At 37.8% G+C, this 12,397-nt stretch overlaps 1 pseudogene; it reads left to right on the top strand.

Moving 5' to 3' along the window:
- Window positions 1-8,226: 8,226 nt before the first annotated feature.
- LOC101958377 (integrator complex subunit 13 pseudogene) lies at window positions 8,227-10,501 on the top strand (annotated as a pseudogene).
- The last annotated feature ends 1,896 nt before the right edge of the window (window positions 10,502-12,397 follow it).

The following is a 12,397-nucleotide window of genomic DNA, read 5'->3' as shown; positions in this document are numbered from 1 at the left end:
GTTTTTCCATGGTTGTCTGTCTGGTTACTAGTTATAACAATAACTAATGCCATATTATAAGTTCTTTCACTGCAATAGAAATAAGAAAAGTACATGAAAGAGTTTAAATAGATCAAAAATAATTGATACAATAATGGAATGATTTAAATAAATATTTTTATGTCAGAATTTTAAAAATGTAGTCAATAATGAGAATAAATTGTTCCTAAATGTAACTCTGAAATTTTTTCTGATCTAGTTTAAATGCCTTAAAGATGCTACCTTAGCAATACACAAACATACACACACACACACACACACATGCACACACAAAATAACACACACATTTTTTAAAAGAAAAGAGATAGGGATGGGGTTGTGGCTCAGCGGTAGAGTGCTTGCCTAGCATGTGCAAGGTCTTGGGTTCGATCCTCAGAACCACATAAAAATAAATAAAATAAAGGTATTGTGTCCAACTACAACTAAAAAAAAATAAACATTTTTAAAAAAGAAAGAGACAACCTCTGCAAAATCAATTAGTTGACCCACCCAGAGTAGTGAGAAGCCAAGTCCACTTGTAAAATGTCTGTGGTGGGAAAATAAAAAGCATCCTCTCTTGTCTGTTTTCAAGTTGCTATAGAAACAGATCTTCCCAAGATTCTCCTCTTTCTTCTACACCAGGAATCAGAGCCTATGAGCCAAATCCAGCCCAACACCTGTTTTTGCAAATAAAGTTTTATTGGAACACTACCACACCCATCTGTTTATGTGCTGTCAAGGCTGCTTTTGCACCACAAATGCAGAGTTGAGTAATTGAAACAGGAACTCCATGACTCACAAAGCTACATATATTTACTATCCGGCTTTTTGAAAAAATACTTACTGATCCTATCTACACAAATAGAAGAATTTTCTTTCTTTACCAGTGACCATGAAAAGGGGCTTTTGATCAATGATTCAACGCTTCTACAGTTATAAATTATCACACCTGTTTTCAAACCAAGTTATAAATTTGTATAAAATCTCTCACTGGACATCCAACTCTTTTCTTTTTCATTTTCATAAGTTTGGGTGGGCATAAGGGATGTAATATGTAGTGACCTGTGACAAATATGCATATTAGAATAGAAACAATGACCCAGAAACTAAATTGATGATATGACAGGGGCTGAAGGAAATGAATAAACTCACTGGCCTTTATTGTGCCCATCCCAGAAAGACCCCAAAGGTGGAGATAACAGACTCCAACAGCAACCTGCTAATAGGCCATTTACAAATTGTGTTTTTTTATCCTTTAAATCTCCCAGTTCCTGTCTATAGTTCATTGGGATTAAAGGGATATTAGTTAATGTTCAACACCAGTCGCCATGAGGAAACGCAAATCCAAACCACAATGAGACAACACTTATTCCCACTAATCAGAAAGACAAATAATAAGCAGCATGATTCACAATAGCCAAATTATGGAATCAGCCCAGATGCCTATCAACAGAAGAATGGATCAAGACACGGGGTATGTACACACGGTGGATTTTTACTCAGCTGTAAAGAAGAATGAAATAATGGCATTTGCCAATAAATGAATGGAAAAAGAGAACATCATACTAAGTGAAATAAGCCAGACTCAGAAAATCAAAGGTCAACTGTTTTCTCTCCTAGGTGGAAGCTAGAGCAAAATAATGGAAACAAGGCGGGACAGGGGGGCAAGATTGGGTATCATAAACACACAGAGAAGATCAGTGGAGTAGGTGGAAAACAATAGGGATGGTGGAAGGATGGGAAAAGGGAGAAAATTTGAATGAATTTAACAAAATCATGTTATATGTATATATAAATGTACCAAAGGGAATTTCACCTTTGTGTATATGTGGAAAGTACCAATCAAAAATAAACAAAGGAGTGAAAGGGAGATCGGGAGAGTAGAAGAAGGAAAATAGATGGAGGGAACAGAAGGAAATGGGGGAGGGGAATGGGGATTGAACCAAATTCCTTACATGTATGATTTTGTCAAAATGAACTCAACTACTATGTGTAACTATAATGCTCTAATAAAGAAAAAGACAGATAAAAAATATTGGGCAGGGCTGGGGGTATAGCTCAGCCTAGGATGTATGGGCCCCTGGGTTCAATACCTAGTACTACGAATAATGATAATAAGTGTTGGGAAGAATGTGGAGAAATTAGAATCCTCATTCACTGCTGATGACATTGTAAAATGTTGCAGCCTTTTTGGAAAACAGTCTGGTAGTTCCTCAAAACTACCCTATGACCCAACAAATCCATTCTTAGATATATACCCAAGAGAAGTGAAAAACTTGTCCATACTTGTACGAAAATCTTAATAGCAGCATCATTCCTAATAGCAAAAAAGTGGAAGCAACCTGAATGCCTATTCACTGGACAAATAGTGGATAAATAAAATCTGATCTATCCATACGGTAGGACATTTATTATGCATCGATAAAAAGGAATGAAGTAACATACTATGGATGGAGCTTGAAAGAAGTAACAAAGTCTCTCTTGATAAACTTTAGTCAGGGTCCTCTAAGCCCTTTCCTCCACTAGGCCTCATCCTTGAGCCTTGTCCTCAGGCCCACATAGACCAATTTTAGCAAGAATCCTGCTAAATCAGTCTAACAGGATCTCTCTCACACAGCCAAATATGATCAAATCAATATGTTATCCTTTGTACCTGATCAAATAGTTCATCCTCCATCATCCCCTTAGTGATGTCTGATTGCCCTGTCTTCAACAAGAATTCTGTTAGGGCTGGCCTATAGCTCAGTGGTAGAGTATGAGCTCTGAACTCAGTCCACAGCAGCAAGAAAAGAAGGAGAAAGGAGTGGAAGGAGAAGGTGGAGGAGGAGGAGGAAGGGGAAGAAGAGAAGCAGGAGGAGAAGAATCACCATCAGCAGTTAGACTTGTTTAGCAAGAACCCCCTGTCACCCTTGATGTCTCCTCTTAGCAACTGACTATCTATCTGCCTCCCTAAACCTGCTGCTAGGCTATAAATTCCCATTTGCCCTTGTCATATTTGGAATTAAGCCCAGTTTTATACCGAAGTCTCTTTCCCCATACTGCAATACTTCCTGAATAAAATCTTTTTTTTTTTTTTTTTACATCCGGACACACAGCATGCCCAAAATTCTAGCAACTGGGGAGGCTGAGGATTGCATGTCCAAGGCCAGCCTCAGCAACTTAGCAAGATCCTCAACAACTTAGTGAGACCCTGTCTCACATTTTAAAATAAAAATAGCTGGGGGTGTAGCTCTTTTTACAGTTTTAATAATGTCTGGCTCTAGTTTCCTTTGATGATGGAAGCCAGTCACAAACTATCATATTCTATATGATTCCATTTGTATGAAATATCCAGAATAGGCAAATCTATAGAAGTAAATAAGTAGATTCATTACCATTTAGGAATAGGGGACTTGGTGGGATAATGGAGAGTCTACTAATGACTACACAGTTTCTTTTTGAGGTGGTGAAAATGTTCTAAAATTGACTGTGTGTTGTAGAAATAGATAAAGCAATTATGAAATTCATATGGAAAAATAAAAGACCCAGAATAGCAAAAACAACTCTAAGCAGGAAGTGTGAATCAGGCGGTATAGCGATACCAGACCTCAAACTATACTACAGAGCAATAGTAACAAAAACAGCATGGTACTGGTACCAAAACAGGGAGGTGAACCAATGATACAGAATAGAGGACATAGAAACCAATCCACAAAATTACAACTATCTTATATTCAATAAAGGGGCTAAAAGCATGCAATGGAGGAAGGATAGCATCTTCAACAAATGGTGCTGGGAAAACTGGAAATCCATATGCAACAAAATGAAACTGAATCCCTTTCTCTCTCCATGCACAAAAGTTAACTCAAAATGGATCAAGGAGCTTGATATCAAATCAGAGACACAGCGTCTGATACAAAAAAAAGTTGGCTACAATCTACATACTATGGGGTCGGGCTCCAAATTCCTCAATAGGCCACCTATAGCACAAGAGTTAATAACTAAAATCAACAAATGGGACTTTCTCAAACTAAAAAGTTTTTTCTCAGCAAAAGAAACAATAAGAGAGGTAAATAGGGAGCCTACATCCTGGGAACAAATCTTTACTCCTCACACTTCAGATACAGCTCTAATATCCAGAGTATACAAAGAACGCAAAAAAATTAAACAGTAAGAAAACGAATAACCCAATCAACAAATGGGCCAAGGACTTGAACAGACACTTCTCAGAGGAGGACATACAATCAATCAATAAGTACATGAAAAAATGCTCACCATCTCTAGCAGTCAGAGAAATGCAAATCAAAACCACCCTAAGATACCATCTCACTCCAGTAAGATTGGCAGCCATTAGGAAGTCAAACAACAACAAGTGCTGGCAAGGATGTGGGGAAAAGGGTACACTTGTACATTGCTGGTGGGACTACAAATTGGTGCAGCCAATTTGGAAAGCAGTATGGAGATTTCTTGGAAAGCTGGGAATGGAACCACCATTTGACCCAGCTATTCCCCTTCTCGGTCTATTCCCTAAAGACCTAAAAAGAGCATGCTACAGGGACACTGCTACATCGATGTTCATAGCAGCACAATTCACAATAGCAAGACTGTGGAACCAACCTAGATGCCCTTCAATAGATGAATGGATAAAAAAAAATGTGGCATTTATACACAATGGAGTATTACTCTGCATTAAAAAATGACAAAATCATAGAATTTGCAGGGAAATGGATGGCATTAGAACAGATTATGCTAAGTGAAGCTAACCAATCCCTAAAAAACAAATGCCAAATGTTTTCTTTGATATAAGGAGAGTAACTAAGAACAGAGTTGGGAGGAAGAGCATGAGAAGAAGATTAACATTAAACAGGGGTGAGAGGTGGGAGGGAAAAGGAAAGAGAAGGGAAATTGCATGGAAATGGAAGGAGACCCTCATGGTTATACAAAATTACATACAAGAGGAAGTGAGGGGAAAAAAGAAACAAGGGGGAGAAATGAATTACAGTAGATGGGGTAGAGAGAGAAGATGGGAGGGGAGGGGATGGGGGATAGTAGAGGATAGGAAAGGCAGCAGAATACAACAGACACTAGTATAGCAATATGTAAAACAGTGGATGTGTAACTGATGTGATTCTGCAATCTGTATACGGGGTAAAGTTGGGAGTTCATAACCCACTTGAATCAAACTGTGAAATATGATGTATTAAGAACTGTGTAATGTTTTGAACAACCAACAATAAAAATTAAAGGAAAAAAATAAAATTGACTGTTAATGGCTGCATAACTCTGAGTATATTAAAAACTATTGAATTGTTCACTTCAAGTGGGTGAATTGTATGGTATGTGAATCATATCTCTATAAAGCTACTAGAAAAGGAGCATTAGTTACATCTTTTGGATGACAGGAAAGGAGAAAAATTAAAGTCCTTTATTTATGAGCAAAATTTTTAGCATTCTTTAATTCTAAATAGGATTTAAGTAGGACAACATATTACAGTGTATATTATGATTCCAAAGTACTAAGTCGTTCTTTGCTCTTTATATATTCTATGCTCTATAGAATGTATTAGTATAACAGAATATATTAGCATATAACAGTTCACGAAATACTTTCAGATCTTTACCTGATTATGACAACTAGGAATTACAACTTCCATTGTGGAGCATGCACTGTGGGGTCTTTCCACCCACTGCCTCTTACCACAGCTCCACCTGCAAATCAGTAAAGATAATTCCTAGTTTACAAACAAAATAAGAGGTTCAGAAAAGGGAAGTGACTTACCCATAACTAAAAAGATGAAGAACTCAAGTTTAGGAACAATTTCCTATCTCTAAATCCTTCCTTGTACTCTCTGGATCCACATTTTTTTGTGGAATAGGGAGAAATGTGTTGATAATCCTGATACCAAAATTTAAGAAACGTATTTAATCTTGACCGATTTACTGAAACTATAAATTTGGTCATGCTCAGTTTATGGCCTGGCATTTTTAAAGTGCCAGATCAATCTACTAATTTCCAAATCCAGTGATCCTTTAGCTGCTCTCATCCTTTTTCAATCAAGCAGGTTTGGGCACTAATGATTATGACCCTTCTTCCTGAAACTTTATATCCCTGGAGTTCCATGACACTATTTTTCCTCCTTTTCTTCTTAACCCTCTGACCATGGCTCGGTTTCTTAAATATCATATCAAAAGCATGAGCCATAAAGAGAAAAAGCAATAAATTGAGCTGCATCAAAATTATAAACTTTTGTTCATTGAAAGATAACATTAAGAAAATGAAAAGGTTGAGAGGTGATATTTGAAAATCATGTATCTGATAAAATATGAATAAGCTGCTCGATATGTAATATGAATTGTAATGCATTCTGTTGTCATATATAACAAATTAAAATTCTAAAAATTTTAAAAATAAAATTAAAAGATGCATAAGCACTTGGAATGTACATGTGCTCTGTATCCTCTTATAATTCAATAAGAAGGGAATCCAGGGCTGGGACTGTAGCTCAGTGGTAGAGCTCTTGCCTAGCATGTGTGAGGCACTGGGTTTGATTCTCAGCAACGCATGTAAATAAATAAAGATCCATTGACAACTAAAAAAAATTTTTTTTAATGACAAATGATTTGAAATTACATTCCACCAGAAAAGATACACATTGCCTAATAAGTATAGGAAAAGATTCTCACCACCATTCATCCCAGAAAAATGCAAATAAAACCACCATTCATTACAAGGCTGTTAAAAAGACAATAGCGATTGAGGCGAGGATGTGGGGGAAATGCTCCTACATTGCTGGTGGTCTTGTGACACTGTATAACAGCTTTGGGAAACAGTTCACCAGATTCTTACAAAGTTAAACTTTACAATATCACTCCAAAGTATCTACCCAAGACGGGAGGTGGGGGGATATGTCCATACAAAGAATTTTACACAGGTGACAATATCAGCATTATTCAGAATAACCCTGAAGTGGAAATAATCTAAATGGCCATGATCTGGTAAATGGATAAACACAATGTGGGCTACAATGGAATACCACTCAGTAATATGAAGCAGTAGAAAAGTGCCAATACATCCAACTGCATAGGTATCTCACTGCATTCCTACTGCCACAGCAAAACCCCATAGACTGGCTAATTTGTAAATCATAGAAATGTATTTCTCAGAGTTCCGGAGATAGAGCATCCAGGATGACAGTGCCAGCAAGTCTGGTGTGTGGGGAGGACTCATTCTTTGCTTACTAGATGACATTTTATTGCTGCAGCCTCCAGAGGGGATGAGCATTGGGTCCTCATATGACAAAAGAGAAAAAAAAGATCTAGTAGTTCTCTAGAACATCTTGTTGTTGTTGTTGTTGTTGTTGTTGTTAAGTCATAGATGGACACAATATCTTTATTTATTTTTATATGGTACTGAGGATCGAACCCAGGACCTCACACGTAAGGCAAGTGCTCTACCATTGAGCTACAGTCCCAGCCCCTTGTTGTTATTCTTTTTATTTAATTTTTAAAAATTTTTAAATTTTTATTTGAAACAATAATTTTATCTGTGGAGTACAATGTGATATTTTAATACATTTGTACAGTGTGCAATGATCAGATCAGGGTAACTGGCATATCCGTTAGCTCAAACATTTATCATTTCTTTGTGCTAGGAACATTCAAAATCCTCTCTACTAGCTATTCTGAAATATGCAATTAAATGTTGTCAATCATGGTTACCTTACGGTGCTATAGGACATTAGAAGCTATTTGTCCTGCCCAACTACATCCTGGCACCCATTAACCATCCTCTCTCCATCCCCCACCCGGCTTCCCAGCCTCTGGCAACCACTGTTCTTGCTGCTTCTGTGAGGTCAACTTTTTTAGTGAAGCCTCCTTTTAAGGGTGTTAATCCCACTCAGCAGAGTAGAGCCCTTATGGCTTTATCACTTCCCTAAAGGCCCCACTTTTAATACTATCATCTTGGATTGTAAATTCCAGCAAAGGAATTTTGGAGGGACCCAAACCACAGTAATGGATGACCCCAAAACACATTATACTAAGTGAAAGAGGCCAGACACAAACACTACACATTTTGTTTATATTAAAATTCTAGGGGTGTGTGTGTGTGTGTGTGTGTGTGTGTGTGTGTGTGTGTGTGTGTGTGTGCATGCGCACGCGTGCACTCCTGCATTTAGAAAACCTGGGAAGGACTGATGTTCTGGAGATGTGCGGGGAAAACAAAGCGTAGTCCCCTGTTTTTGGTACCAGATACTCCTGACTGTGCGTTGATTCTCCCACCCTCCCAGCCAGCAGTCTTTGCCAAAGAGGCACAGTCTCTGTTCGTTTTCACTGCAGGACCAGGCACGAAAGTTAAAAATGAGGATTTTTTCTGAATCTCATAAAACAGTATTTGTTGTGGATCACTGCCCTTATATGGCAGAATCATGCTGACAGCATGTGGAGTTTGATATGCTGGTGAAGAATAGAACCCAAGGAATCATCCCTCTGACCCTAATCTCTAAATCATTGTGGACTTGTTCAGTAGAATCTTCCATGGAGTATTGTAGAATAATGTATGATATATTTCCCTTTAAAAAGCTGGTGAATTTCATTGTGACTGACTCTGGAGCACATGTTTTAAATTCTTGGACTCAAGAAGACCAAAATTTACAGGAGCTAATGGCAGCATGGGCCTCCTAATCCTTGGGCTGATCCAGAATGCTGCAGTATTCTGCATGGTCCTGTTGCAGTAGTGGAAACCTTTGCAAAATTACTGAATACCAACATGAGGCTCGTACTTTACTCAAGGAGAATGCAGAACGTGTAGGAAATAGAGGACGAATAATCTGCCATTACTAAGGCAAAAAGTGACAGTCATGTGCAAATGCTTGAGGTCTGTGTCCAGGAAACCATTCATGAACATAATAAGTTTGCTGCTAATTCAGATCATCTCATGCAGATACAAAAATATGAGTTGGTCTTGACCCACACCTACCCAGTTGAAGACAGCCTTGTATCTGATCGTCCTAAAAAAGAGTTGTCCCCAGTTTTAACAAGTGAAGCTCATAGTGTTCATGCAGGACGGCATCTTGCTGCCAAATTGAATGTTTTAGTACAGCAACATTTTGACTTGGCTTCAACTACTATTACAAATATTCCAATGAAGGAAGCACAACATGCTAACACATCTGCCAATCACAAAGATGCACATGTAGATTTCCTGAAAAATGGTGATACCCGCTTAGGTGGCAGCAGTTATCGTTTCTTTTACTGTTTAAAAGAAACGATAACTTTAAAGTGGTGCACACCAAGGACAAATAACATTGAATTACACTATTGTACTGGAGCTTGTCGAATTTCACCCTAGATGTAAATAGCAGACCTTCTTCCTGCCTTACTAATTTTCTTCTAAAGGGTCGTTCTGTTTTGTTGGAACAACCACAAAAGTCGGGTTCCAAAGTCATTAGTCATATGCTTAGTAGCCCTGGAGGAGAGATTTTTTTTGCATGTCCTTAGCAGTTCTCGATCCATTCTAGAGGATCCATCTTCAATTAGCAAAGGATGTGGAAGAAGAGTTTCAGACTACCGGATTGCAGATTTTGGTGAATTTATGAGGGAAAAACATTGATTTTATATCTGGGGTCCTTTTCTAGACCCCAGATATAAAATCGATGGAAGTCTTGAGATCCCTTTGGAAGGAGCAAAAGATCAGTTAGAAAAACACACCTGTCACTGGCCTATGATTAATTTCACAAACCACCATTTTCAACATGCAAGCGGTAGTTCCATTAGCCAGTGTTATTGTGAAAGAATCTTTGACAGAGAAGATGTGTTAAACTGTCAAAAATATATATATATACAACTTAGTTGATCTGGAAAGAAAAAATGATCCTCTACCTATTTCCACAGTTGGTACCAGAGGAAAGGGCCCTAAGAGAGACAAACAGTACTGTATCGTGTGGAATGGATCAGAAACCCTGGTCAGAGCCCTGTATCAATAACTCGGAGAAACATCAAAGAGTCTTAGAATGTTTGATGGCACGTAGGAGCAAACCCCCAGAAGAAGAAGATCGAAAAAAACAAGGGAGAAAGAGGAAGGACAAAGAGGACAAATCAGAGAAAGCAGTAAAAGATCATGAACAGGAGAAACTTTGGCAAGATTCAGAGAGATTGAAAGGAATCTTAGAACGTGGAAAAGGAGAGTTGGCTGAAGCTGAGATTATAAAAGATTCACCTGATTCCCCAGAACCTCCAAACCAAAAAGCCCCTTGTTGAAATGGATGAAACTCCCCAAGTGGAAAAATCAAAAGAGCCAGTGTCCTTATTATCCTTGTGGAGTAATAGAATCAATACGGCCAATTCCAGAAAACATCAGGGGTGCTAGATGTTTGAACTCTGTCAATACCAGAGCTGAGTTGTATCAACATCTCAAGGAGGAAAATGGGATGGAGATGACAGAAAATGGGAAAGCTAGCCGTCAGTGAAGAGTGACTTGAAGGAATTTTAGTATATTGCAAAAATATTTTGGGCAAGAATCTGATATAAGTACTTTTACAGCAAGATTGTATAGCTATGCTACCTGGACTGGTTTTTACATTTTTAAAATATTTCAACAACTATCTTTTTTGTACTAATTATAAAATTGGCATATAAGTCAAAAATATACATTTGAGATTTGTCCTTCCAACTCACACAAGTTTATTTTACGGTAAAAGGTGTTCCCTCTGGAAATATTTTTTAAATAAAAAATTCTTAGGCTTCTCTTTGTCAAATAAAACTATTAAAAATCTGAAAATAAAATAAAATTCTAGAAAAAAGCAAAATTAGAGTTGGGGAGCAAATAAGTGGTTGCCTAGAGCTAGAGGATGGAGGGAGGATTGACTGCAAATGGATTGAAGGTGTTTTGTGGTGATAGAAATGTTCTAAAACTGGATTATGTTGATGGATATGCACCGTATAAATTTACTAAACATTAAATTGTATATTTACAGTAGATGAATTTTATGATATATAAATCATACCTCAATATAGCTATGATGAATTTTTTTAAAGATGTTAGAATTTTGTACTATTATGTGGGTATTATAATTACCCATTTATTTAAACAATCAGGGACTAGATAACTTTTCTTTTTTTAATTAATTTATTTGTTCTAATTTGTTATACGTGACAGCAGAATGTATCTCAGTTCATAGTACACAAGTGGAACACAATTTTTCATTTCTCTGGTTGTACATAAAGTAGAGTCACACCATTTGTGTCTTCATACAGGTACTCAGGGTAATGATGTCCATATCTCTCATTCCACCATCATTCCTCCCCCCATATCTCCTCCTTATCCCCCCTTTTCCCATATCCAAAGTTCCTCCATTCTGCCCGTGCCCACCCCCATTACGGGTCAGCATCCACCTATCAGAGGAAACATTCAGCCTTTGATTTCGGGGGAGCTGGTTTACTTCATTAGCATGATATTCTCTAACGACAACCATTTACCTGCAAATGCCATAATTTTATTCTCTTTTAATGCTGAATAGTATTTCATTGTGTATGTATACAACAATTTCTTTATCCATTCATCTATTGAAGGGCATCTAGGTTGGTTCCACAATTTGGCTATTGTGAATTGTGCTGCTATAAACATTGATGTGGCTGTGTCCCTGTAGAATGCTGTTTTTAAGTCCTTTGGGTATAAACCAAGGAGTGAGATAGCTGGGTCAAAGGTGGTTCCATTCCAAGTTTTCTAAGAAATCTGCATACTGCTTTCCACATTGGCTGCACCACTCTGCAGTCCCACCAGCAGTGTATGAGTGTGCCTTTTCCCCTACATCCTCACCAACACTTATTGTTGCTTGTACTCTTGATAACTATCATTCTGACTGAAGTAAGATGAAATCTTAGAGTAGTTTTGATTTGCATTTCTCTAATTACTAGAGATGTTGAGCATTTTTTCATATATTTGTTGTCATCTTCTGAGAAGTGTCTATACAGTTCCTTGGCCTAGATAGCAATTCATTACTTGAAATAATCAGAAAACAGAATTGCCTGTGGTTTCATTTTGGGGCAGGGAAGAACTCGAACAGACACATTGAAGGAAATATGAATAAAATTAGTTTATGATCACATCCCAAAATAATGTGAGCACAATTATAGAAGTAAGAAGACATGTAACCAGTGTAAGGAAGGGAGTTACGGAGGGAGTTCTTTACCAGAGTCCTAAGGGAAAGGAGGAGCTGGCCAGACCTGTTCAGGCAGAGACAGCTCAAGTAAAGACAAAGAGATGAGAAAGTGCAGGGAATCAGACAAGTCTACCTCGGTCCAGATCTTAGCACTGCCAGTTATTGATTGTGTACTCTGGTTTAACATGATTTGTGCTGTGTGTGTGTGTGTGTGTGTGTGTGTCTAAGTATATGTAACATAA

The sequence above is a fragment of the Ictidomys tridecemlineatus genome, chromosome 5 (assembly GCF_052094955.1).
Source record: "Ictidomys tridecemlineatus isolate mIctTri1 chromosome 5, mIctTri1.hap1, whole genome shotgun sequence".
NCBI classification, from domain to species: domain Eukaryota; kingdom Metazoa; phylum Chordata; class Mammalia; order Rodentia; family Sciuridae; genus Ictidomys; species Ictidomys tridecemlineatus.
Note: the sequence above shows the minus strand (reverse complement) of the source record. Positions and strands in the feature narration are given on the sequence as shown.